This window comes from Vombatus ursinus, unplaced genomic scaffold (assembly GCF_900497805.2).
Source record: "Vombatus ursinus unplaced genomic scaffold, bare-nosed wombat genome assembly UNPS02014818.1, whole genome shotgun sequence".
Taxonomy (NCBI): domain Eukaryota; kingdom Metazoa; phylum Chordata; class Mammalia; order Diprotodontia; family Vombatidae; genus Vombatus; species Vombatus ursinus.
In genome coordinates this window covers 26,732,351-26,758,225 of record NW_020954596.1, presented here as the reverse complement: position 1 = coordinate 26,758,225, position 25,875 = coordinate 26,732,351, and the positions used below count along the sequence as shown (strand labels likewise).

Here is a 25,875-nt window from a genome sequence, read left to right as displayed (position 1 = left end):
ATATGCCTCTTAAGAGGCATATTAATAAATACAGAGTATCTGTAGATACAATATTCCCAACAGTTGACTAGCACAGGGGTGTACAGTAGTGGGAATAATAGAGGGGAAGTTCTGAGTAGGTTAGACCCTCAAGTAATAATCCTTCCAGAGAGTTCTTGTACTCTTGCACCTCTTGTATAGATAGATCTGAGAGCCATTAGCATAGTAACTGATGAGATTACCTAGTGAAATAACAGAGAAGATAAGAGCATTCAGGACAGAGCCCCCAGGATATCCCACTGTTAAAAGACAAAACTTGGGATAAAGATCCAGGAAAGCCCCAGTAGTTAGACAATAGCAGGAAAACCAGGATAGAGTAGTATCACAGCAGCCTGAAGAGAAGAGGGTGATTGACTTCATTCAAGGCTGCAGAGAAGTCAGGAAGGATGAGGATTGAGAAAAGGCTGTTCGATTTGGCAATTAGGAGATCAGTAATAAATCTGGAGAGTGGTTTCCATTGAATGAAAGCTAGGCTATAGAGAGTTAAGAGAGTAAGAAGTAAGAATGTGGAGGCATTGATTATACACAGCCTTTTCAAGGAATTTAGCTACAAAATGAAGGGAAAATATGGAACAGTAGTGGGGATGGGCAGATCAAGTGAGGCTTTTTTAAGAATGAGGGAAATATGGGCATGTTTGTAGTAGAGAAGCACACAGTAGACAAAGAGATTGAAGGTAAATGAGGGACTGGAGATGATAGAGGGGGCAGTCTGCTGGAGAAAATAGGATGAAATGGGATCATTTGCGTATGTAGAGGAGATTGTCTTAGCAAAAAGGGCTCCTTGTGAGAGAGAAGTGAAGGAAAAAATTATGGCAGAAGCCATTTAGGTGATTTGCAATGCAGAAATGGGAGCTCTTGTCAAATGACTTGTTTTTTCAGTGAAATATGAGGCAAGGTTCTCAGCTGAAAGAATGGGGGCGGGGGCCAAGGAGCCATGAGAATTTTCAGGAGGAATAAAAAGGTTTTCAAAAGCTGCTGCAAGGGGCAGCTATGTGGTGCAGTGGATAGAGCACTGGCCCTAAGTCAGGAGGACCTAAGTTCAAATCCAGCCTCAGACACTCAACACTTTCTAGCTGTGTGACCCTGGGCAAGTCACTTAACCCCATTGCCTAGCCAAAAAAAAGAGACAGAGAGAGATGTGGTGAATGAAGTATTAAATTAATTGGGGAGGTAAAAAAGAATTGCCTTGCTGCAACAAGGGCCCAGTTGAAATTATGTATTAGACCTGTTCAGCATGGTTTCATGATTTTCTCCAGTTTTGTTTAGTGGAATGCAGGTGGGAACATTAGCATCAGATAATGGGAGTCATCAAAGGATGAGGGCAAGATCAACAATAAGATAAGGGGGCAAGGGACGCAAGACAAAGGGACAGTATGAATTGGTTTACCAAGAGGTCAAGATGGGCAAAGGAAAAGAGTGTAGCCAGTGCAGGATCTGTGTCCTATGAAGGAACTGAGATCGCAGTGAGGTTGAAGAACCAGATTTGGGGTTTCAAGCAAAGGAAGATGTAGAATGACAACCTATAGTAATCAGATAAAGAAATTTACAGTTTATGAATGTGGAAGTGGTGCATTAGCAAGTTTAAGGGTATGACCAGAGTCTCTGTGTGAAGCTGAGTTTAGGGTGCTTGAGGAAGTTTCAGTATCTATGCTGAAGTCTAAGTATCAGATCAGGGGTTAGGGAGAAGAGAAAGACTGCGCAACTGGCACTGAAATCATGGGAGACAAAAAGGAAGTATCCTGAAAGTCATTAAACAACAACTACCAGAATATTGATTGGTTGCTAGATAGGGATTGAATGAGCCTCAAAGGAGGAGGGAATGATAGAGGGAGAAGGAGAGCCTGGAAGTGGCAGTTTTGTGCAAGGAGTATTCCAACCTCCCCTACCTGGACCATCAAGTGGGGTGGGGAGGAATGAATGAAAGTGCTGGAAAGAGCAGTCAGATGAGGCGTATCGTCAGGATGGGAACCAAGTCTCAGTGAAAGCCAGAAGATGGAAGGAATAGGAAAGGGAACCTGTTGCTGAATTTCGAGCAGTTTTTCCAATGTCCTTATACATATAGTTGTTGATTTTGCTAAGAGAAAGTATCAAGTAGATAAATGTGTGTGTGTGTGTGTGTATTCATATATGTATATATACACACACACATATATACATATACACTTATATTAGTGCATTAAGGAGCTAAAATTTTGCTACTGTGGATATTCCTTCTCTTGAGAGGTGAAAATTGAGCCCTTCTCCACCTAGTGCAGACGTTGTTCAAGAAATGACCAAAAAATATTCAGCCCAAAAGTACATCATCCTTTGTTCCCCTGGTGATAAACCTTTCCAGACTTAGCTCTGGTGGTTTCGTTCTCAGGCATACAGTTAATAAGTAACAAAGCTGGAACTCACATTCAGGTTTTCTGATTTCAGCTTATAGAGCCTCATATAATCGACTTAGTTTTCGGTATCATAGATGGGAACCTTGGTATTTAATAAAAATCAACTGATCATACACGTAACTGAGTTATGGCCATGTAGCTGTATTACTCCATAGTAACTGCTTTTGATCTAACAGCTATTTTAAAATAATTTTAGATTTTGACAAATGATTGTATCTTCTTACGTTCATTTCCTTTACCTTCCTGTGATAAAGATGACAAAATGTAATGCATGTAACAGTGAAGATAGTTTATATACAGTGCCTTTTAAGTTTTGCAAAGTACTTTTATGACTTCCTTTTGTGAATCTTGCAATAACCCTGAGGTAGGTATTTAATTATTATCTCCATTTCATAGCTGAGACTATAAGAAGTTAAGTGACTTAGCACAAGTATATGAAACAAGATTCAGACTCATACTTCTTAAGTCTAGCACTCTATGGACTATATTATTGGTATCAAACTCAAATAGAAATGGGAGCCACCAAGCCATAGGATCCCTGTAGGCTTCATTGACTTAGCTTTAAAATGTGACATTATCTGTGCTTTATTTGTTTTTATTTGTTTTGTAAAATATTTTCCAATTACATTTTTAATCTGGTTCAGGCCAAACTCAGGAGTGTTGGGGGCTATATGTAGCCTGCAGCCTGCATGTTAGACACCCCTGCGCTACATTGTGCTACCTCCACAGAGCATCCTTGACCAGAGATTGTTATCTAGATTCTGGTTGGGGAGTTTACAGTTCTCTTGGTTAGCCCCTTTCATTGTTGAATAACTCTCCTGATTGAAATTAGAAATATTCCTCTACCGAGCTGAAATCTGCTTTCCTATCAACTCAAAGATCTTTGTTCTACCCTCAGAACCAAACAAAGCAAGCCTTCTCCCTGTTTTATGTGGTTGTCCTTCTGATGTTGAAGTCAGCCACCATTTCCCAGTTCAGACTTACCCTCTTTAAAGCAACACATCTCACTTCCCTGATCTGTTCCTTTATATGATAATGTGCCATATAATGAATCTTACATACCAGTTATCTTTCCATGATAAAATGTAGTTTATATCTTACCCAATGTGATAACTTCATAAACCTCTCCTGTTTCTCTCCAGTACTACTTTCCAGCAAAAAACTTCCCCCTCCCACAAATATAATGGCTTTCTCTACTTCCTCATTCTGAGAAAATTAGTTCCAAACCGTAGCTTCTTAAGTCTCAAACCCTGGTATTGTTAACACCTGTGATTTTGTGTAATGGAACCATATCAAGTTAAGAAATGTTTGCAACCAGTAATAGAATGTCTAAGCTAAAGAGATATCATACTATTCAACTTGTGACCAAACTAAAAACTTCTCTTAACTCCAATGTTTATGTGAATTTATATTTATTATTTGGCAGCAGTGAAGAATAGGTACTAATCTTAAGGAACAGAGGTAAATATATACTTATTTATATTAAGTTCTTCGTTCTGTGAAACAAGGTGATAGCAATAGTCTTTGCAAGCAGTAAAGTACTCTAATAGGAAGGACTAGAGATCATATCTAGTCCATTACCCTTACATTTGTGATAGCTAAGATGCAGGTTGTGATAACTAGGCTACACAACTAAGTAGTTGTGGAGCTGAAACTGTAACTCATATTTCCAAATTCCTGTCCCATTGTTTCTTCCTCAGAACTATACTGCTGAAGAATTTCTGACACACATTTTTCACTCACACTCACAAAGAATTCAGTAGTCAGTGTATAAACATTTATTAGGTGCCAGGTATGCTTTAGCACTGGGGATACAAATACAAATAAAAACAAAGACAGTCCCAGCCCTCAAGGAGCTTACAATATAATGGGGAAAAAGTGAAAAGCCTGGGGTGGGGGTGGGGGTGGGGGTTGTACCTGGTAAGAACTCCAGATAAATCTCAAAAGCAGTATAGCTAGTGAGAAATAGGGGGAAAATATTGTGCTGAATCCCTTCATTAAATAGAAAACCGTCCAATCAGAGGGGCAGAGGGTACTGATGAAAGGCGAATACCAGGCAGATTCAGTCTTGCAGCGTGATGAGATTTCCCAATGATGAGTTTCCTAGGAAAGTTGAGAGTTCCAGAGAAGACCAAAAACAGTATAGCTGGTAGGAAATAATAAGAGAATTATCAGAAGAATTTTTCATACAGAAAAATAGTACATAAATTCATTCATCAGTCACATAGTTAGCACAGAAAATACAGGCAAGGAACAGTTTTAAAGACAATGGAAATTTGAATCAAAGCATTGATTTCACCAAGTGTTAACAACAAACAAATATACTGTCATTTTAAGGCCAAATTCTAGTAACACTTATAAATCTGTCCAACAGAATTCAGCATTTTATTTTGTGCTGCACAATAGCATTCTTTTACCATTTCTTTTTTGTATTGTCTTGTTTCTCCACCTATCTTGTAAGCTTTTATCTAGTTATCCTTTTGTGGTTTAGTTGCTTTAAATCATTCCCTTGAACTAAACTGAAATATGAACCAAAAATACAGTGAACTGCATTTATTTGCTGGATGCTGAATCAGTATTTCTTTAATGATCAGAATTTTTCAAAAAACTCAAAAAATACTAACAAAACAAGTCATAATTCAGGGATTGGGGAGTGGGGAAGAGAATAGATTGCTTAATTCTAAAAAATCAAAATGAAGCACAAAGCACTATTTTAAAATGTATTCTTCTATCTTCCAAAATAAAATGTCATTGATCTGAATTTTGTTTATCAAATAGTGCAAATGCAATTGTTGTAGAAAAATAGATTAACTGAAATTTTATGTATACATTGAATGAAACCATATTTTAATTTAGCCCACCAACAATGAATGTTGAGTTTCCATTGTGTTTGAGGACCTACGCTATAGTAAAAACTCAGCTAACAGAAACCCTAAGCAAATGAATGTTAGGATAGTTTTCCAGTTTTCCTGAAGACTTTTATGTACTACAACTTTCGTATTTATTTTAGTCATTTAAAATGGAAATTGCCCCCCTGTGTATTTTATTAAATTCATTATTTTTCTTATAATTCAAGATTATCATAATAAATCAGTTTCTTTGTGTTAAAATGTGATATGACTTGAGGTGTCCTGCTATTTATCAGATCATAGAATCACAGATTTTAATGCTATAAAGGATCTTAGAGGTCATTTAATCTAACCCTTTCACTTTATAACAGAGGTTAAGTGACTTGCTTTGGGTCATACAGCTAATGAGTATCTGAGGCAAGATTTGAACTCGAATCTTACTGATACCAAGGTCTGGCCACTGTGCCATCAGTTAGTACTGTTGTACCCTTTTCATTTTTCCTTTCATCCTGCTTATTAAGTCAGACTGTCACTTCTTGCTACTGGCAAAGTTTTGCTGTGGTACCTACCTTCTTTTACCTTCTCATTTGCTCCTTTCTAATTAATCATAGTCTGGAGGCCCAGGTATTCAGGTTCATTCGAAGTGTGTGTAAGGTGTAAGCTTACACACAGAGTCTTATTGAGGTCCTGAGAGGCTTTATGACTAAAAGTTCATTATATTAGTTTTAGTTCATTAATTTTGTAACATCTCTTTTGACTACTCAGATGCCTTTTAATTTCTGGGTTCTTAGTAAGTGTTTTATGTTGTTTAGGTTGCCAGATACCTGAATACCAGAGAACTAAGCTGTGATTAGTTAATAGGTTTCAGTACAGTATTATGTTGGTTTTTCAAACAGTAGTATGCTGAATTGATATTTTATGTGTGGTTCACTTGTGAGATTACCCCCTCCCCATACTTATTTAAATGACTATTTAATTTCCTTTCCACTTAATCACTATAGTATGCTTTTTTCCTATTGTTTATGAACCTTTTTTTTTTTAATTATCACAGTGACTTTGAGTTCTTTTCTTATTAAGGTATAATCATCTCTTAACTTTTGGTCATATGCTGTTTCAGTCTCTATCCTCTTATTACTTCAAGGTACTAGTGATACCTTTTGATGTAAAAATGGGAATTTTTATTTGCCTTATAAAGTACTGTGTTCTTCATTTATAACAATACTAAACTTGTCATCTAAATTATCCACAAAGCTTTAGGAACATTCCACTGATGGTTGATAAAGGTTTGCTGAGTATTGTAGGATTTTGGCAACAATCACTACAAGCAATATTCAAAGTAAGAACTCCATGCAGTGGAAAGCCTAAACACTAGCTCCTGTGAAATTAGGTTGTTACTCTCTGTCCCTTTAGTTCAGTTCTGGGATGAATAAAGGCTCCAGCTCCATGTGCGAAAGTCCAAGTTTTCTCATATTTTATTTCTCAGGATTATTCCTGTGTGTTTTTGCAGTGATCTTAGTCCACTGCTTCTAGGGTTCTAGCAGTGAAGCCTTGTCCTGTTTGTCCCACCTCAGAGCTACTGGCATGTAGGTAGCATTAAGGGGAGGAAAGGGTCGGGAAGTGTTGGTTTATGTAGCTTCCTTAGAACTATCTATATGAATAATAGAATTCTAGAACTAGAAGAAACAATATTGTTAACTGCCTAAATGTTTGGTGGGTTCACAAGTAGCCTTTGATAAAACTACTTGTGCAGAATGATCACTCTAATCCTAATGAGTAAATACTGAACATTTTTGTTAAGGCTGTAGTTGAATTATTAATTTTATTATATGCTTTTTAAATGCTAAGGGTTTTTTTGTTTTTCTATAAGGATAATAATGCATTAATTTAGAGCTCTTACACAATAAGATGGGTATTAAAGTATTAATCTCATTTTATAAATGGAGACACAGATTCAGAAAGGTTAAATAATTTACTTAAGGTTATACAACTAGCAAGTGAAATTCAGGATTTGAAACTAGATTTCTGCAATTTTTGTCACAGCATCCTTTATATTGTGACCAAGTAGGGTTATTTCCCAGTGAATTTATGTTCTTTTCATAAGAAGATACCATACATAAACCAAAAAGAAAAACCAAAAAGTAGTGAAGATGTTATGCATTTTCCCCTTCTGTTTACAAAATACTTTTTTAAAAAAATTATATTGTAATCAGTGAATAAATTCGTTTTTGATTGTTCTTAAACTTTTCACTTTTTTTCTCCCTCCTCTAGTTTATAGTTATAGTCAACACTTTTAGAACTTCTCATTTCAGTTGCTCCTTTTCCTGATAGGCAGTATTAAAGCCTTGCTCTAAGTAGTCGTTCTGTCTCATTTGCAAGTAATTTGGTCTCATTTATCTTAGCCTTTAAAACATCATTTTTCTATGCTACAATTGAGTATATAAGTGAGTTTGCCTGCCTGCCTTAAAAAAAATGTACAAAACAAGATTTATAAGTTTAAAGCACTGTAAATGTATCAGATGATAGGTTTCACTATACTTCTATTACTCCATACTGTATATTCATTCTCAAACTACTAATTAAATGCAGCCTGCTGGGATAAATAAAGATAATTAAGATTTGGATCTTATACTCTCACGGAGTTTACATTCCAGTAAGAAAAATACAACATCAATATAATATACAGTATTACACCCTAGATATAGTTCAGGATAGAATTAAGTAACATTTATACAAAAAGTCAATTTGACTTTATACAGATGTCATGGAGATTTTGTAGAATGTGACATTAGCAGAGAATTCCTGATTCAAAAAGTATGATTTAGATAAATGAGTAGTGGCATATAATCTTATATTTAGAAAATAAACTTCTCTTGGACCCATGTATTGGCACTAGGAAGCATGGTAGAGAACACTGGATCAGATATCTGTGGAGGAAGAAATAAGCAATATTGCGTGGGAGTTGTGCACTACAGACCACCTACTCATAAGGGGTAATTAAAATCACAAACCTGGCATGGAGGTATGTTACAGTAGCCATGGAGAATTCCAGTTTTCTAGGTAATGACTAGATCTCCTTCTCTTCTAAAATCAGAGGAACTGGAAATTTTTTTACTTGTCTTTAATGACAATTTCATTCTTCCAAAGAAGAAAACACCTGATCCTGACTAATGAGAAGGAAGTAGTTGCCCAAGTAAAATAATAATAATTCACACTTCTTATAGCATGTTGTAGTTAATAAAACATGTCCCTCACAAGAACCCTATAAGATAGATTATATGCCTATTATTCTTCTCATTTTATACATAAAGAGGCTGAAGTTTAGAGACGTCAAGTTAGTTGCCCAAGGTTGCACAGTTACTGAATGGGAGAGTCACTCCAGTGATTAAAAGGCTGTTACTTTTTCTGCTATACCATTTTGTCTCTTGATGGGAGCTTTGGAAGACAAAAGCTGTGGCATATTTGAGTTCATGATAGATAAGGAGGGGGAGAGATGACCATAGGCTTGGGTATTTTGTTGTTTGTTTTAATTTTTGGTTCAGGCCTGTGATTTTATTGTAATGAAGAGACATTCTACCCAATACAAGCCTGTCACTTCTCCATAACTTGTATTCTTAGAAGCATAGCCTGGAGCACTGAGAGGTTGTACGACTTGCCTAGGGTCAGACTAGTATGCAACCCAAAATTTGAGATGAGTTTCCACAGTCAAACAAAGGAAAAATAGGACTTATAGCCTAAAATCTGTGGGGGAGATTGATTTTATAGGAATCAGATGCTCTCAAAAACAAAATTTCCACAATTTAAACAATTCTAATGAGGTTAATTAAGAAAGGAGACATATGTCTAAAGAGACTATGAAATGTATAGAAAGGCTCTCATTAACCAAACTAAAATTTTTAAAGGCATATATAGAGAAGATGATAGCAAAGGCAAGTAACTGAATATAAAGTGTCCTGTGTTCTTTTTTAAATGTCAGCAATGATAAAAACTAAGAAAGAGTAGAAGCTTTCAATAAAAATCAAAGAAGGAAAAAAATCTTTGTAATGAGTTTTTGTAATAAAGATCTCATTAGGCAGCTAGGTGATAGAGTGGATGGACACAGGACTTGGAGTCAGCAAGACCAGAAAATTTACTAGCTTAGGTGACCCTGGAGAAATCATTAAACTCTGTCAGCCTCAGTTTACTTATCTGTAAAATAATAATAATAATACCTAGCTACCTCACAGGGTGGTTGTACATGCAATGTTTTTGTAAACCTTAAAACACCACGTAAATGCCAGCTATTATGATTATTATTATTATTATTTCCAAAATGTAGAAGAAATGAATTCAAATTTATAAGAGGTATATCTTATTCTTATACTGAATCTTAAATCCCTCACCTGTCAGGAGAATGAGTAGCATGCTTCATCATTGATCCTCTGGAATAATGGTTAGTCATCATCATGATCAGAATTCTTAAGTAAAAATAAAAGAGACTTTGCTCCCTGGAAAAAAGCATAGAATTTATTATTAAAATGCTAGCTCAAGAGCATTTAGTCATTTATAAATTGTCTCTATTTCTTCATTACATATTCCTCAATTCTTTGCAATCTAGCTTCACCCCTTACCACTCTTGAAACTTCTCAAAGGATACCAATGCAAGTAAACTTTTTTCAGTCCATATCCTTTTTGTCTTCAAAGTTTTTTATTCTATTGACCATTCTCTCCTCTTTTGAATTTAGAGACACCTCTTTGTGCTAGTTCTCCTATTTTTGTGTCTATTCCTGTCTCTGTTGCCCCCCCCCACCTTATTAAAGGCAAATAGGGATATTCTTTAAAGATCTGACATTTGAGACAATTCCCTTTTCTTCCTGTATACTCTTTCCCTTGGAAATCTCATTCACTTTAATTGCTATCACTATGCATGTACTATATGAAAAGTCTATGTCTTCCACAAATCTGTTATGTCCAGTCCTGACTTCATTTCAGAACTCTGTGCCTGCAATTCTAACTGCCTACAAAAAGTCTGTACCTATACCTACTTCTGTCTATGTTACTGTAATTAACCTGGTCTTCTTTGATCAAAACACTAGGTTTTTATTTGACTCTTTCTTCCCACGTGTATATTTATTCTGTCATTTCCACTGATAGAACATCTCTGACATAAGTCGCCTTTATTTTATCTCCGCTGCTAACCTAGTGAAAGCCCTTATTACCACTTCTGTGGACTATTGCAGTAGTCTCCTAACAGGTTTTCCCAACTCTCTTCTTTTCCTTCTCCAATCCATCCTTTGTACTGCTGCCAGAATAATTATTTATGCAAAGTTCTGATACGTCAACAGTCTTGGTGGCTGCATATTCCCTGCTGAATAAAGTTGAAACTCTCTGAACCATTTATTACCACTACTTGTTTAGCATCCTTGGATGCTACAATCCAGTCAAACTGGACTATTCATCTGGAATACTGAAGTAACTTATTTATTGCTCTTCCTACCTTTTGTAGTTCTTCCACAAAGCTGCCAGAATAATCCAAGGCATAGGGCTTAGGGCTAAGTTTGTTATTTCCTTGATTAAAAAAGTCTTCACCGGTTTCATGTTGTCTGTAGGATTATTTCAAACTCAGCCTGGCATTTTTAAGCATTATTATACAATTGCACTCCAGCCTATTTTTTTCAGCCTTAGTTCACATTATTTCCATTTATACTTTGAGGAGTGAAATAAGGGTTTTCCACTTGTAAAGCCTAGATAGGTTTGGGTTCTGTAAACCCAAAAGGCTTATAGATAGTCAAAGTACATGATGACATTTATCAGTTGCTCAGATTTCATGGGCACATGGTTCCTATCAGAGCTTTCTCCTTCCCCGCCAGTCTATGTTCTGAGTTTAATTTATTTACCAAAAGCAGTATCTATAAATATGAGGTGGGCCCAAGAAACTGGACTAGCACTCATGTCTTCCTTGTAAAAGTTTATGCCAGAATAGAAGTATCATTTTACCTTGTATTTAAATGATTAAATGAAGTAAAAATCAATATTCAGTCTCTACCAAAATGAAGTAAGTTAGTGATCTATCTTAAAGTAGTATGGGTAGCAGAAAATGTGATTGAAATTACATAAGCAATACTAAGAAGGATTTTTTTTTTAATGACACCATTCAGAGGAATTCAGCTATTTTAAATGTAACTATAAATAAATTTTTTAACATGATTAGTTAGGTAAAACCATAGATGATGAAAACTTATTTCCATTTCAGTCTCTCCAAAGGTATTACTGACATTTAGGATTCATTATTAAATATATAAAATTAATACTTTAATATTTGTTTCCTTAATGAATCACTTTCAGAATTGCTGGGTCTGCATCCTATTCAAAGAGATGACTCTTAGAGAAATCTACCTTAATATTGTATGACGTTAAAGTTATCCGTTTGCCAAAGTTGTGATTCCTGACTCAGATTGAATACATTTGTGATTTTTAGTGGGAAATGATGAAACAATGAAAAGTTGCATTGTAATGTTTTGTTACCTCCACTTAGGTCAACAATACCATGAAGTAATAATTTTGTTTTCCTGTCTTCTGCCTCATAAGCCATTGCATATCTACTATTTAACTGAATTAACTGAAATATGTAGAAAATGTAAAATCCCACTATAACTGTTTTCTGCTGTTTATAAAAAAATATTAATTGAAAAGAGCAAAATGCCACTATAAATGCACTTTTCCAACAATTTGTTTCCCATCCTTACATCAAAATCAAAATGGCTTAAGATTCTTTTAAAGATGTAATAAGAGAAATAATGTTCAAGGACCTTGTGATAAGGCAAAGTATAAAAAGGAGATACCAAAGGTATTCACCGCTGTCATGGTAGAGATTCAGCATGGGAGTCCCAAGTTGGGAGAGGGCTTTTCTCTAGACTGTGAGGTCTTCCTGTTGCTCTTATTTGTCTATAACACTGTGTTGGTACATCAGATCTTAAAACTTTGCAAAACTTCCTAGAAGAGCTATGAAACCAACCAAAGTAATAGGACCCAACTATCTACATAAGAAAGACGAAGAGGTTAAAGAATGTCTACTGCCTGGATTATGTCATGCATTTGAATAGACATACAGTGGAACTTAGCTATTAATATTATGTCTTAGACAAACAGCACAAATGAGCAGTGAGTTAGGGCTAAACATAAAAGATGGAAGAAAAAATTCTGAACTGCCCTGAGCACGTTGTGAAACTCCTTTAACTTGCACAGCTCCTTTGCTTCATATAATACCAGCATGCTTGCTTCCTGTGTTATCGTATGTCTGTAAGCCATGGAATACAAAAGTTTTTGAAGAATTAAAAAAAGATTTTACCCAAAGGGCAATGGACAGAGACATAATGGTAATGAGAAAGCTATAACATAGAACCAATGAGGAACTTTGAAGAGGAACAGGAGGAAAGTACATCAACGAGATGAAGGAAAAAAAATAAAGATAGGCAAGATATGGCATAGCCTTAATGATCCACTGGTCTCCGTGAGATATCAGGAGATATCAAGGCAGCCTTCATTAAGTTGTATAGACCCCCATTGGTAAACTTTTGGTGAACTGTGAACATAGACAGGAGTCAAATAGGGTATTCAAATTAAGATTAAATATCCATTTTAGTGTGTATCATGTACTACAGAACATTTTTAAGTTTTTTACCAAGTAATCTATTAAAAAGATTTCATACCCTAAATCATTTTGTAAATCTTTTCTTTAAGAACTAAATTAGATTAGTACTCTGAGTATTACTGAGAAATCCAAATATCAGATTAATAAACTATATTTTAGCAATTTTTTTCTAAAACTAGCAATTATTGAAAACATGAGCCTTTCCATTTATAAGAATAGAAAGGATTTGCATATGAAACCCTGTATCTATTGAAAAGCTTTGATTTCTTTTCAAAATGATATAATAAACTTAGCACATTCATTTCAAAGCTGTCCTACTTGTGACTCCTGAATTTCCTTCTGTTTATTTTTTAAATGCTACGATCCATTTGTGTGTGTGTGTGTGTTAGTATGTATGTATGTGTGTTACTAGCCTTGTAAGTTTTCTTTTCTTCCCTAAGTCATCATTTGAAATTTTTTAAAAACCATAACAGATAAGCAAAGTTAAAGATTAAAGACAAATAATCACATCCAAATGTGGGCCTCAATGCATTGAACTTCCTTACTCCTCTCAAGCAGATGAGTAGCATGCTTTCATATTGATTCTCTGGAGTTGTGGTTGTTACAACACTTACTTCCTTTGCATTTATTTGCCATGACAAAAAGTGCTGCTATAAGTATTTTTATACATATGGATCTTTTCTTCCTTTCTTTGTTTATATTTTCAGGGTATAGGGCTACTAATGATATCTCAGGATCAAAAGATATATATATATATAAAACCTAGTGATTATTTTTATACATAATTCCGAATACCTGTCTAGAATGACTAGACCAGTTCTCACTAATAGTGCTTTTATATTTATATATATATGTATATATATGTGTATATATATATATACACACACACACACACACATATATATGTCTTCCAGTAGCCCAGCAATTTTCATCTTTCTTCTTATCAACTTTGCCAATCTGATGAGTATGAAATAGCATCTTAGAGTTATTTAATGTGTATTTCTCTGATTATTAGTGATTTAGAGATCAGATAAGGTTTTTAGTATTGAGTCTTGAAGGAAGTCATGGTGTCACTAGGTAAGTAGGGATGAGGAATGTGAATGTGGAAGTGGGAAATGGAATGTCATGGAGAGGAAACAGCCAGAAGTACAACAGTTTTGCTATAACAGGGTTTAAAGGTGGGGAATAATTTGAAGTAAGTCTGAAAAGGTATTTTGGGGCCAGATTGATGCTTTAAATGTTAGAAAATATGTTATTCCATCATTTAGGCAACAGAGGGCCACTGAACATTTTTGAGCAAGGGAATGGCATGATCACAGCTGTGTTTTAAGAATATTAATCTGGTGGCTTTGTGTAAGAGGAGAGATTGGAAATTAGGAGAACATTTAGATGTTTGCAGTAGTCAAGGGTAAGAGGTAGTGAGCAGTTGAACTTGGGCAGTGAAGAGAAATAATGGACGGGGGGTGGTGGTGTAAAGGAGAATAAAGAGCCATGGATGACTTTGAGGGCACAAATCTAAGTGACTAGAAGTTTGGTCATGCCCTCAAGAAAAATACAGAATTTAAAGGAGGTGTGGGTAATAGGGAAATGATGAGTTCTTCTTTGGCATCTCAACTCACATGAGTAAAGATGAGATGTCTCATAGCCTATTGATGACAAAACTGAAGTTCAGGATTAAGATTAGGCCTGGGTGTTTGGCTTTGGGAGTTATCTATATAAAAATAATCGACCCATGGGAGACCACTTGAGAGAATGGATAGAGAACAGAAGGAAATACATAAGGCCTGTTGGGAAATGCATTTTTGATGGGAAATGGATTTATGGTCTAGGAAAGGAGACACTAAAGAGTCTCAGAAGGTAGAGAAATTCTGATTATAAAGAATTAGCATGGCTTCATGAAAAATACGTCATACCGAACTTACCTCTCTTCCTCTTTTGATAGGATTATTAAACTAATAGATAAGGGGGTGCTTTTTAGCAAAGCTTTTGATAAAGTATTTCATACTATTCTTATGAAGAAGTTGGAGAGCTATGGATCAGATGATAGAATCGGAATGGTTCAGAACTGGTGTCAGCATTGGTGACGGTCTATGGCAGAATAAACCCAGGGATCTGTTTAACATTTTTATCAGCAACTTCAATAAAGGGACCATCATCATATTTGTAGTGACACAAAGTTGTGAGGAATAGCGAAAACACTGAATCTTGGAAACTATAGCATTAAACTTAAATCTAATAAAACAAAGTAGGAATAAATCTAAAGTTTTGTACTTGGATCCTATACATACATACATACATACATACATATATATATATATACACACATATATATATATACACACACACACACACACACATACACATATATATATAAATGGGGGAGATGTGGAGCAGTTGTTCAGGAAAAGATCTAAGAGTTTTATTGGACCTGTTCAAGGTCAATATGAGTCAGCAGTGTGATATAGCAGCCAAAAATGCTAAATTGATCTTGGACTGCATTAAGAAGAACATAGCTTCTAAGGATGGGGGTATGATGTTCGCACTGAACTCTTCCCTTGTCAGATTTCATCTAGATAATTATGTTCAGTTCTGGTGACCTTGGTTTAAGGAAGGATATTGGCAAACTGAAGAGGCAGCCCAGATAGTTCAAGGCAGAGTCTGTGTCACATGTAAAATATTTCTTAAATGGTAGAACTTTGTTGATTCATTTTCCAGAAATTGAGAATTTGGATAATTTGACAGATTAGAATAATATAAACCATTTTTAATAGTTTAGGTATTGTAAATAATAATATAAGGGGAATGCAAAGGTGTTTGAAAGCAAACAATTGTAAAATGCCAATCTCTATTTAAATTTATTTTGTTTAGAACCTCTACCACTTTGTTGAATTTCTTTAAAAGTGTAATTCAAATTTTTACTAACTCATGTTAGTAAGTCAAAATCTTGGCTCCATTCTTGAGATGAGAGAATGTCTGGATTAGCCAGTATGGGGTGTGTGTGATAGGATCGGTAAAGGAAGGAAAACAAGGATTGCCATGCAGTAATAATGACCCATTTGAGGTTAGTTAGTTTCATGTTAAATATAATCAATTTGCATCTTAAACTACAGTATATATTAAGTGTGAAGATTGAGTTATTTTCACAAATGAGACACCTTTTGAGATTGTTTTCTGTCCTTGTTTTTTTCCAGAAACCTTAGTCTATGAAGGCACACTTACACGCAGAGAGACAGGAGGGGATGGGGGGTGGGGTGGGGAAGAGGTCCCAATCTCCAATAATAAGCTCAGTTTTTCAAGGTAGCTACATACCATTAGGGAGGGAAATGGACTTGAAGAAGGGAAAGAAAATAGCTTAGAAAATTTAAGGAATGGGGGCAGCTAGGTGCCATAGTGGATAGAGCACCGGCCCTGAGTTCAAATCCGACCTCAGACCAAACACTTGACACTTACTAGCTGTGTGACTCTGGGCAAGTCACTTAACCCCAATTGCCTTACCAAAAAAAAAAAAAAGAAAGAAAGAAAATTTAAGGAATCAGTAACAGAATGTAGGAGAGACTGTGAAAAGATGGAATGTTCAGCAATATAGAAAGGCCATAAGTAAAATATTGGATATTGGATAAGAGTTACTATTATAATTACTACATTTATTATATATTTTAATAATCAGCCAATCACATGAAAGATGTGCTTTATAAAGTCCAGTAAACCAGTGGTCTCCAAAGTAGGATGCACGCATGACTGCTTTGCTATACAAAGATAATAATTTCTCAAGTCTTAATTTATTTCATCTTTATTTCCTCTTAAATTTTTTTTGCATTATATCATATAATATATAGGAACATACATAAAAAATTTATAAATTATGTATAAATGAGGGTGTATGTTCTGATTTTTTACTGAAGGGGTATATGATCTAAAAACTTTGGAGACCAGTGCTATAGAGGATAATAATGATGATGTACAATTCCTAACTTAAAGTAACTTTTTTGGTGGGATATGTGAATCTTTTGTTTAACTAGTTCATGGAACTTCTGATAAAGGAATTCCCTCTACCAATGTTTATTTTGCTTCGCAATTTATAGTTGTAGAGAATTGGCTGGAGACACCAAGAGGTTAGATGACTTGCCATGAGTCACCAACCTACTATGTGTCAGAGGTCGGACTTGAAACTCAGGTTTTCATGAATACCAGGCCAGGTCTCCATTCATTATGACATGCTGCCTCAGGATGACAATATAAGACATGTTAGTATTGATTGGAATAATTTTTTAATGTTTTTGAGCAACACCTGATTGACAAATACATAATAAAGGCAAGATGAGAGAGATCCTGAGAGAGCTTTGTAAAGAACAGATTTGAACTGGATCTTGAAGGGTGAGTAGGATTTGGATAGGCAAAGAGGAAAGGAGAAAGTATTTTAGGTGTGAAAGAAGATGTGAGTTAAGAATTTGGAGTTTAAAAGAGTACAAGATGGGTTTGAGAATAATGATTACACAAGTTGTTTGGAATATAATGTTTGAAAACATGTATTATTGGAAATAAACTCATAAAGGTTGGAGCCAGACTTAGGAGGGCCTTAAATTTTAGGCTAAGGAATCCTGCTTTTATGCTTAGGGCATTTAGAAACTCTTAAAGATATTTGACCAGAAGAGTAAAGTGGTGAAAATGGTGTTTCAAGAAGATTAGTTAGGTGGCATTGTATAGGGTAGATTGGAAACAGGGAGGTTATGTTATTAGTTCAAGTATGAAGTGATACTCTGATTTCCCCTTCTGATCCTTGCCCCATACCAAGTCCCATCTGAAAGTGATCTCTCTTTCAAATGTAAATATTTATTTAATTCTAATTGTTTAACATCTATGAATTGTACTCACACCAGAACTATTTTAGAAAATAAATTCCCAAGGGTTATGGACTATATAAAATAACTTGCACAGTCATGACATAAAGTCTTATTATAACTACTTTAGGAATACTTAATATTTATATTAAATTAGATGACTGCTGTGTGTTCCTAGCTGCTTTAAAGAAAATCATTAGAGAGGATGAATTTTACAAATGTGGAACCTGAAGTAATTCCAAGTCATATTACCACATTAAAGTGATGATAGAATGCCTTAAAATTTTTGTCAACATGAGACATGAAATTTATATAAGGATATTTACATGTTAAAGCTATATAAGGAACTAATTCAAATTTATAAGAACAAGGGTTGTTTCCCAATAGTTAAGTGGTCAAAAGAATTGAACAGGCAGTGTTCTAGGGAAGAAATCAAAATTGTTAGCAACCATATGAATAAATGCTCCAAATCACTAACAACTAAAGGAATACAAATTACCTCCACTTTTAAGGTTCCTTCTCATCAGAGTTTGGTAAAGATGACAACAAAAAAATGATGACAGTTGCTAGAAGAACTTCAGGAAAACAAGCACATTAATATACTTTTGTTGGAGCTGTGATTTGGTCTAGCTGTTCTGAAAAGCACTTTGGAACTGGGTTCAAAAAGTCATTTAACTGTGCATATCCTTTGACCCAGCAATACCACTCCACCTATGCAGCCCAAGAGGACAAAGATATTCATAGCAACTCTTTTTGCCATAGTAAAGAACTGGAAATGAACAGTAGCTGAACAAATTGTGGTATATAAATGTGATGGAATACTATTATGCCATAAGAAATGATGAAAGGGATGGTTTCAGAGAAACATAGGGAGATTTATGAACTGTCGATAAACAATGGATAGAACCAGGAGGACAATTTTCACAATAATATTGTAAAGACAGAGGACTTTGAAAGTCTTAAGAACTCTAATAATGCAGTGACCAACTATGATTCCGGAGTACGAACGATAAAACATCTTCTTACCATCTGACAAGTGATAGACTTAAAAGAAATAATGAGGCATACATTTTTGGACATGGCCAATGGATTTGTTTTGCTCAGCCATGTGTATTTGTTTAAAAAGGGGGTTTTTCCCTCCATTTTCAATTTTTGAGGAGAGGTAGGAAGCAGAGGGATTGAATTTTCCCAAAACAACAACTAGAAGATAAAAGGAAGGCCAGAAGGAATGACACCAACAGCATGGCTTCGAAAGTCACATGTCTAATTTATTATATGCTTTAAAAGAAAAGCAGGCTCTACAGAGTAGATTTCATGGTTTCATGTACAGTCCTGTCTTGTTCCACAGTACATATTTAAGTGGTCTTTTTATTTAGTAGCAAGTTCACAATAAAAAATAAAATTAAAAAACTAAAGACATTAAAGGAATTGACACATGTAAACATCAACAATAGTTATCTCCCAATAGATTAGTGGTCAAAAATTAATTTAAAAATTAAAATATATATAAATTGTAAATAAAATCATATAAAAATTTATTTTCAGAAGAATTGCAAACAATAAATGACTATGTAAAAGCATGATCCATAATATATAAGCAAAATGTAAATTAAAGCAGCTCTTTGAAAATTGGCAGAAGTGCAAACAGTTTTGAAAGGGGCTTTGGGAAGACAGAAAAACAAACATTTATTTAGCATTTTCTATGTACATGGCACTGGGCATGGATTGTTATTGTTGATCCTTCATTCTCAAAGAGGACCAATGACATCAGCAAGGTCATGACTTGCAAGTGAATTGGATTTAAGTCAGGCAGAGCTGTGCAAAGTCATCAGCTCCACTTTCTCCTCCTCTCCTCCAGAGTCCTCAGAGTCCAGTGGCAGGACAGGTCAGGATGAATGGCGATGGCCCAGAATTCAGTGCGAGACTTTGGCCTTTTTAAGCTAAGGTCTTTACCAGGTCTCAGTTTGTCTGTGGTAACACTCATTTAGTAGTTAAAGGCTAAGTAACGATTGAGGTAGAAGACAGCCTACTTTGCCTTCACAAAAGAATCAGTTGGGAGAGGGGGAGGCTCAGAGTTTCTGGCCAGAACAGAAACAGTTGCCATGCACACTCACTCTGAGCCATCAAAACCAAAACAGTCAGGCACAGATAGGCATATATTGTTGATGTTGCTATAGAATAATAGTCCAACCATTCTTGATTTCAACTTTGAATTTTGAAAGAAAAGTAATTAGACTGTCCATACCTTTTGAGTTATTGAACCCACTACTGCTTATAACCCTCAAGGAAATCAGACACAGAAACAAAGATCCAGTAGATGCCAAAATATTCACTGCAGTGATCTTTATGGTAACAAATAACTGGAAACAAAAAGTAATGAAAAATATTGACTTTTACTGTTTTCTTAAGAAGATTAACCATCAGTAGCTGTGAAAAAGGACGTAGAAACTCTTTCCCCAGAAATTCAGCCTGCAAACATTTAATATCTATGCCACACAGAGATGTCAGTAAAACAGAATACCAGTTTAGAATACTAGCTAAACTGCAAAACATTATGGAGCAAAATAGTGGAAGACATCAAAGAAGTATTGCTCGACAAATAGCAAAAAAAAAAAAGAAAGAAAGAAAAGAAAATGAACGTGCAAAAAGCTTGTCATTAGATCCAAATAAAACTTGTAGATGTGACCAGGAGAACAGCAAATGTGCTAGAAGTGAAACAAATTTTTTTGCACTTTTATACTGATCTGTTCTCATTTGCAATAATAACAAGGATAGACTGTACACACACTGAAGAATGTAAGCTATAGGTAGGGAATACACAGGCATTCATATGCAATTTTCCACATGTTTATGGTCACACAACTGACTGAGCTATATGTAGGAAATATAAAACTTGGCAGTTGTTTTAAAAAACACACACACAGCACTTGACTAAAACAAAATGTAATCATGGAGAAGGCCTTAAGGTACTTCCTGTGCACATGATGAAAATATGAGATTCTTTATGGAAGGTCTGGAATATTGTACATATAGACAAATACAATGTGTTTAGTTTTGCTGAACTGCTTTTTTCTTCCTTATTAAAAATCCTTGTTACAAAAGATGACTTATTGGGAAGGGGTGGGATATATTAAAAAATGAAGGTGATATAGTAACAAAAGTTTTTTTGTTATTTAGAAGATACTAGCTCCAAAGATGATAGTAAATTTTAGCTCTTGTTATACAGGTTTAAGTTTAGATACTTACAGACGTTTAGTGAGACACTTAAATTCTTGTAACCTTAAGATAAAACCAGTAGAAAAAAGAGTGGTAATGTAAAGTTAGAGAATGTGGTTGGAGCCAATGCAAATATTGTGGGCTGGCAAAACCCCAGAGTGAATCTAAAGTTTCTGAAAACTAATTTCAAAGACCTGCCAGCCTTTTTTTTTCCCCCACTTAATTAAATGTGTCATTTATATACTATTTCATAATTCAGAAGAAACAAAATATTGTATAATGGATGCAACTGTAGAGATGTTTTTCAGTGATCCCCTCTGCATACTGAAATCTAGCAAGTTATAAAATAGCTGGATTTTTTTCAAGAAAAGGGTTCTCCTTTGTTATGAAAGGAGTCACTTGCAAAAAACAAAGTTTTTATAGTTGATGATCTCCAAATCCTCCTTTTTGCAAATGACATTGTAGTGCATAGATTTTTTAACTTGCAAGAGTCTTATAGGTCATTTAGTCCAACTCCCTCATTTTATAAGTGAAGAAACTAAAACCCAGAGAGATTAAGCAGAGCTATGATTTGACCCCAAGTTTACTGGCTTCAAAACAAACATTATTTTCATCAATACAAGATCACTTCCAAACTTACTCAGAAGAATCTGTCTACAATAGTGTAAGTGAAAAGATTGCGTAATTGAAAAACCAATATTGAAAATGCAAGCAATATAAAAACAAAGTGCTAATTTAAAAAACTCACTTAAAAAACACACTATTGTTACCATAAAACAAATACAGAGATTCTTCTCACAGAATGTTGCATACATTCTGAAATGATCATTATTGTATATTTTGGCTAATCTTTTAGCTCACAGGGTTGTTTTGAGGCTTGGATGGATGTAAAGCACTTGACAAACCTTAAAGCCTTGTGTAAATATGCTCTGGTTTTTGCTATTTCACACAGCACTTTGTTTTGCAACATATTAATGAATGTACATAATGGTGTGTATGTCTTAACCTCCTGTTGCACAGGAAGTTCCATGATAGCAGGGATCATATTTAATCTAGATTGTGGATGTCCCACAGTGGGTAACAGAGTTCTGTAACATATAGGCACTGAATGTCAAGGATACATTCAGACTCCTAAGATAATAACATTCTGAGAAATAGTTGACTTCCTCTGAAAGTTCCTAAGTAAATGTATTGTCTCTTTCTACAGTCTTGTCTCAAAGAAAATGAACAGATTGTATACTCACTCAAAATTCTTTTTGAACTTTATCAGTTTTACGATGGTCCACAATTTGAACTTTATGAAGAACATTTGGAACACAAATAAAATACTTCATATCTCTAACACTTTGCTTACCTAGAACCTAGTTAAAAACTAGGAAGTAACTTTATGTACCTCAATCCAAAAAAAAAGAAAACTCCAAAAAACCAAAACCTTTGTACTTTTGCTTTCCAACCAAAGTATTCTAAAAAGAAGTGGGGTATCTAGTTTCTAAGACTGTAGTAGATTCAAAGTAGTGAATTAAAAGAAGTGAATATTTCACAGTAGGTACTACCAACTGGTAGAATAACTACATTTACAACAGAAGTAGAGGAAGAAAAATTATAAGGTACAGGCAAAATAATACAAGTGAACAAAGACTTCTGAGACCTCATACTATAAGGTAAATCAACCCTATTCACTTGAGTAGATTGAGTTATTTATCTTCAAAATAATGACTATATGCATCAAGAATTGGGAGAGAATTAAGATGCCGTATGGTCCAACCCATACCTAAGAATCCTTTCTACAGCATCCCTGACAAGTAGTTGTCTGGCCTTTGTATGTTGTCTTCAAATGAGGGGAAAATCTACTACTTCCTAAGGCTCCTCTTGGTTACCTCTGGATGTTAAGAAATTTGTACTTGTATTCAACATTCATCATCTTTTCTGTGATTTCCACATCTTTTCTTCTTCTTTATGCCCTCTGGCACTAAATAGAAAAAATGTAAACCCTCTTTGACATGGAACTCTTAGAATGTTTAAAGACAGCTACTATTTTTCCCTTAAGCATTTTCCACTACTTCCTTTAACCATTAATTGTATGGTATAATTTAAAGGTTTTTCAACATTTTACTCAGCCTTCTCCCTACAATCTTCATTTAGTCAAGTCTCTTGAAATATTATATCCAGAATTTAATGCAGTACTCAAGATATTATCTAACTAGCACTAAATAGAGTGAAACTGTAACTACCTTTGTTTCAGACAGGATACAAGTCTAGGATTGCATTAGAGTTTTTGGCAGTCTTGTCGCTGTACCTTCAGAAGTTTTTGTTTTATTCCATATGAACCAGGTTTCTTATAAGCTTATACTTTTACAGCTAATTTTTTTAAACTCTCTGCAGGATTTTATGTTTATTCTTATAAAATTTAATCTTGTTAGTTTTGACATTCCAGCTTCCTTAGGTCTTTTAGAATCAACTTCTGAAACTTGTTGGTTTTTTGTTTTTGTTAGGATTTTTTAGTCCCTCCAACAACTGTTATTTGGCCTTTTTTTAAACCAATTTGATAAGTGTGAGGTAGAACCTCAGAGTTGTTTTAGATCATTCTTTCATGTAGTTTTTTTGTATTTTTGATTTCTTCACTTGAAAACTGCCTATTCATATCATTTAGTCATTTATTTATTGGGGAAATGAGTCTTTATAAATTTGAATCTGTTCCTTAGCTAATATAGATATGAAACCTTTTTCAGAAAATATATTTGTCACTTAATATCTCTGGGCCTCAATTTTCTCATCTGTAAAAGGAATCAGTTGGACTCTGCCTCCACGCTTTAACTTTATGATCCCATGACTAGATGACCTCTAGAATCTCAACCAATTTTAATACACTAGTCCAGGGGTAGAGAATCCGTGACTTCAAGGACACCTGTGGATTTCTAGGTCCTTGGGTGCAGCCTTTTGATTGAGTCCAAATTTTACAGAACAAATCCTTTTATTAAGGAGATTTGTTCTGTGAATTTTGGATTCAGTCAAAGGGCCACACTTGAGGACCTAGAGGGCCAGTTGCGGCCTCACGGCCGCAGGTTCCTCACCACTGCTTTAGTCTAAGGAAAAAATGTAAACTAAAAAAAATATAAACTTTAAAGAATTAAACCATCCAGCTACTCTGAAGACTTGATTATGTAGAACATTCTTAATGGGTGTCAGTTATACATATGTATGTATACAAGATGTTCTGAGAGTTTTTGTGCGGTTTTAAACTTTAATAGCCTAAACCTCTATTCAGTTTCAGCTATTGGAGTCTAAAACTGCACTAAGGCTTTTGGGACACATTGTATAGTAAATAAGTATATCTAAAAAATAACTCACATTCTAATAGTGCTTTCCTCATAACCTAAGTTTCAACATATCTATTTTAGAGTCAAAGGAAACATGCTTATAGAGCTTATGACTTCCTTAAGTCATATTGTTAACTGTGTCAAAGCAGACACAGGCTTTTTCTGACTCCAGGTTTAGTAGTCTGTTGTACTATTTTAGTGTAATTATAAGGACACATTTAACATTAGGTATTTGTAATGTATAGTCATTTAAGCTTATTTGTTAAATGTAAAAATCTTATTTACCATCATGAGAGAATATGCATTTGTTTGAAGTGCTTTCTTATAATAATCATGTAGGTACTAAAATGGTGCCCATAACCATAAAGTCCTATACATTGTCTTAGATTTTTTATTTTTTTAACATTATAAAATTAATGTAAGCACATACCTTTCTAAAAAAAATTGATTTTTATAACTCACTAATTTTAACATGACAAATAGTCTTAAAATTTATCTTTCTTTGTTAAAAGGGGCTTATTATTTTAGTGATCTATATAACAATTGAGCAGCTTTTTCCATTTTATAAACTGGACCTTTTTCATTAGATCAGGAAAGTGTTTAAAACACTGAAATTTTATTTGCATAAAGCAGAATGTTGGAGTGGTATGTCAACTACATTATAATTATGTTATAATACAAAGTCTTCAGTTTTCGTCTTAATATGCTCCTGGTAACAATGTCTTGAATTATATCATTGTAAAATAGGTTCTATTTTCCAGTAGGAACAATATTATAATGGGGAGTGGAGAGATGTTTGTGTTCCTGACTGGAAGGATCCGTATCAAATGACTGAAGTGGTCAACAGTACAAACAGGAAAGATAAAACTACTTTAAACCTTGAACAATTCAAAGTAGTAGAATTATATATTAAGTACTACAAAATGGATGTAGTAAAGTATTATTGTAGGAAATGAGGAAATAAGTATTGATTAGTTACCTACTATGTGCTAGGCACTAGGCTAAACATTTTAATGAATATTCTCTCATTTGAACCTTACAACAGCACTGGGAGATGGGTGCTGTTACTCTCCTTATTTTACGTTTGAGGAAACTGGGGCAGACAAAGATTAAATGACTTGCCCAGGGTCACACTTCGAGAATCTGAGGCCAGATTTTAATTCAGGTCTTTCTGACTCCAGGACCAGTGCCATATTCAGCCACCTAACTGCCACTAGTACTGTGGGCTTCAATAAAAATAATATAGATACCACATATGGAAAGTAGAACTTTGCTGTTTAAAATTTGGACTCATCTAAGACTAATAGTCTCAACATAATAATTACTGAATAATTTTGCCCACTTTCATAGAATTTAGAAGGAGGGATTTAGTGGGATAAATTAAAGATTGCCCATGTATCTTTCCTTTAAAAAAAAAAAACTTTTAATTATAGTTGAAAATTGATGCTTTCTTTTTCTCAGTACATTTTCTGTAGCAAGTACACATAGTTCAAAATCATTCCATAAACATTTATACTTAGTGTTAATTTCTCTCTTCTTTCTCTTCCTCCTTCATTCTTCTAACAAATAAATACAATCAGAGTCTCTAAAAACTTGAATGCT

General features: G+C 34.6%; 1 protein-coding gene across 8 annotated transcripts in view; it reads left to right on the top strand.

Annotated features, from left to right (window-relative positions):
- The window catches only part of LCORL (ligand dependent nuclear receptor corepressor like), a 172,131-nt gene that overhangs the window by 99,896 nt on the left and 46,360 nt on the right, over positions 1 to 25,875 (top strand). The window lies entirely within an intron of this gene.